The sequence below is a fragment of the Cebus imitator genome, unplaced genomic scaffold, assembly GCF_001604975.1.
Source record: "Cebus imitator isolate Cc_AM_T3 unplaced genomic scaffold, Cebus_imitator-1.0 Scaffold94, whole genome shotgun sequence".
Taxonomy (NCBI): Eukaryota; Metazoa; Chordata; class Mammalia; order Primates; family Cebidae; genus Cebus; species Cebus imitator.
The window spans coordinates 1,652,954-1,656,700 of record NW_016107409.1 but is presented as its reverse complement, the minus strand read 5'-3'; positions in this window follow the sequence as shown (position 1 = coordinate 1,656,700).

Sequence of the window (3,747 nt, the reverse complement as noted above, 5' to 3'; positions counted from 1 at the left end):
TTTGAGACAGAGTCTCACTCTTGTTGCCCAGGCTGGAGTGCAGTGGTGCGATCTCGGGTCACTGCAACCTCTGCCTCCCAGGTTCAAGCAATTCTCCTGCCTCGGCCTCCTGAGTAGCTGGGACTACAAGCGCCCACCACCACGCCTGACTAATTTTTGCATTTTTAGTAGAGATGGGGTTTCTCCATGTTGGTTAGGCTAGTCTCAAACTCCTGACCTTAGGTGATCTGCCCGCCTCGGCCTCCCAAAGTGCTGGGATTACAAGTGTGAGCCACTGTGCCCAGCCCAGATTATTTTTATAATACTCCGTGACAGTCCAGAGTCGCTTCAAATTGCACTTTTCTGGTTTTGCTTATTTAATTAACAGATGAGTGTAAGTATAAAAACATGAAGGGGAAATAAATAGCAGTGGAAATGTATTTGGTTGCTGAATACTGCTCCACAACATCTTGGGACATATGTTTTCCTTTGGAGAGCCAGGCCTTGTTATTATTCTTTTCTGAAAAAGAAAACATTTTATTTCCTTTGGGCTTGCCTTAGCTCTTTCTTAGCAAGCCATTATCCAGCTCAGTACCTTGCAAACAGAAAACTAGAGTCTGGGGTTTCGTTGTGATCTGAATTTGTAAGTTATTAGTGTGAAAGGGAGAGCAGGAAGCTCACAGTCAGATTTGTTTGCACAAAGTTCACTGTAAATACTGTGAGAATTGAATTCTGAAAAGGTCATATTTAACGATTTCAAAAGCCCATGTTTAAATAAAGACGGACTAAATAAAAGGTACCACACACTCCTTGGTTGGTTTCATTCCATTGCACGTTGTGTGGCTGTGTTAGTTCTTGGCACCGTTACAGGCAGGGAAAGCTTTCTGCTGCCCCAGGACCCAGCATACCTTCCTGTATGCCCCACCAACCAGTGACCCTGCTCCCGTCCCATCGTCCAAGCGACACTAACCACCACTGACCAGGCAGCACCTACCGAGCACTAAATCTACACATTCCACTGTTGATGCTTCCCATACCCAGGGGTCTTTCCTGTTTTATAATTGAGGACATTGAGGTTCTGAGTGGTTGAACAATCCCAGATCTAGTGTGGGATACCCTGGATACAAACCCACAGTGGCCCGAGGCCAAATTCCTGTTCTCTCTCTCACCTTTGTTATCAATGCTGTGAACTAGGGACAGTCCAGGGCGTCAGACACCACGTGGAACTCTCCCCCACTGCTGCCTGGGAGGCTCCCCAGCTGGGAGGGTCCTAGCGTGAGGCCAGCAGGGACTGAGATCATGATGTTCTTGGACCAGGCTCTTGGCTGGGGCCAGGCGTCTGCCCAGAAGTTAGGGTTGCTCCTGGAGAAAACACTCAGGAGCACCCTCCCCTTGGAAATGTCCCAGACCCTCAGCCTCATGGGTGGGCCTCCTTTGATGGCTCTGGGGGAGCAATGTGGCTGTCCAAGGAGGGGCTGAGAGCTTTCCACATCCCCCTTCACCAGCCAGACTGGTGTGTCTGCATTTCCCGTGAGACACAGCTGCTGGAGCCGTAGCACAGTCTAGAAATTACCCAAGACCTGAAAGTGATTGTAATAATGTGAAGGAAAATGAAACACACATTCCTGGAATCATTTTTAATGTGAAAAGATAGTTGTTTCAAAATAGATTTACAAATCTTGCTTGTCTGTTATATTAGAGGAGATTAAGATTTTATGTCTTTTACTTGTTTACCATTTTATCCAAAAGAATATCATACATGTGGCATGAACGAGAACCATCTCTGCATGGGTGTTCTTTCAGGAAGGTTTTGGATATTTGATTGGGGGCTTATAGTTGGATAAAGGTCTGAGATACATACTATTGGGAGACCCTGAAAACCTAGACTTAGTCTACCTAAAAAGACTGAAAAGACTGAAGATGGATGTGAACAAGGTGTGATTTCATTTTTGAAGCATGGAGACTGCTGTTATGTAGCTGCCATAATGAAAGCAGAGCAAAGCTGAGTGTTTGGCCTGGTCTGCACTAAGCCCGTACAGACATCTCACTCAAGCCTCCACCTGACGGAGGGAAACTTGGACCACAGAGAGGGTGAGCAATGCCCTTCAGATCAGACAGCTGGCCACAGAGCCAGGATTTAGAGCCAGGGCTGACCCCAAGGTCCACATCTTTGGAAACCAGGCTGCAAATCCAGGCCCCTCCACCTGTTCTTCAGCTCTGCACCCCAGGACAGATAAATTCATCTCCTCACAGCCCCCACAGGAAAAGGAATTCTGGATGCCAGTGCTAAAGGATAACGTGGTGGAAAGATTTTGAAAGTTAGATTCATTCAAGGGGGTAACTTCACTTGGTGGTTTGATGTTTGGAAGATCTCATTAGACCTCTGTGTAGCGTAGGGACACTCAGTCTTGAACTTCTCCAATATTTTGAGCAGTCCCTCAACTTGACATAGGCATTAATTTCAGATTGCAGTGGGGGCAGTGGCTCATGCCTCTAATCCCAGGGCACTTTAGGAGGTGGAGGCAGGGGATGGGGGCGCAGGTATGGCAGATCGGGATTGCTTGAGCCCAGGAGTCCAAGACAAGCCTAGACAACGTAATGAGACTTCATCTGTACAAAATAAAATTAAATAACAAAATATAAAACCTTTTTTTTTCAGATTGTCATTCTGCATCTGCCTTTGTTTTCTTGGCTTCCTTTTTCAGTTGGACATAATATTAGCTTAGATTTCCTGACAGGAGTGATTGCCACCCAGCCAGCTATTCCACCATTTCCCAGTGGCCCAGCACCCGTGGGCCACAGAGGCTGAAGTTCATGGTGGATGCACATCCAATACCTGCCAGCATCCCCGCCTTTCCTCCCAACTTCCTCCTCAGGGAGGAGAATATACAGTTACAATACCCTAAAATAAAGTCACCATGAAAACACACAAAAAGTCGCAACTCCTTTATCACCGACTAATGTAACGTAGATATAATTTAATCACTCCATTGAGAGCCATCTGTGTTACCTTAAAATGCTGTGATCATGGGGCCCCTCTGGGAGAACATGTTGCAATATACGTTAATCATTCATCCTTTAGGGAAGGTTGGAAAAATAGGATCACTTTTAGTTTTAGGTCTGATACCTGACGCTATAAAATAGCCAAAATATTTATTCAAGTACTCATTTATTCATTCATTTAACACCTGTTGAACTCATCCTCCTTGCTGGTTAGGGATGGATCCTGAGACAGGACACGGAGTGACACACCAGGATGACTGTAGGCCTCATGTGCCCTTGGGAGCTGGGGGGGTCAGAGGCCTTTATAAGTCGGTCTCTGCAGCTGGCCTTGGGCTGAATCAGCAGAGAAGGGAAGATAGATGGGAGGTGAGGAGCCCGGGAGGAAGAGCAGACCCCATTGCCGACCCCCAGGACGTGGGGGACCTACAGAAGGGTGGCACCCTTCAGTGCAGAGCCCCGGGACTGGGCCCACAGTGGCAAAACTGAAGAAGGAGGTGCAGGGAATGGGGACCCCTGACAGCAAGGGGAGCCAGAGGTCTCTGACAATGCCAGCCAGCTGTGACCACACCGGCTCCGCCCCAGTTCACTTCCCCTCACAGCTGACACTACTTGCTCTTGGGACCAACCCTAGTTAATCACCTCACCTGCTGGGAAGCTAATTGTGGAAACTCCTTCACGCTTGGTGAAACAGACACATGCAGATGCCCCCACGTGTTCTGCCCTGGGCAGTCGCTGACATACACCCTCCTCCCCTCCTTTCCCATC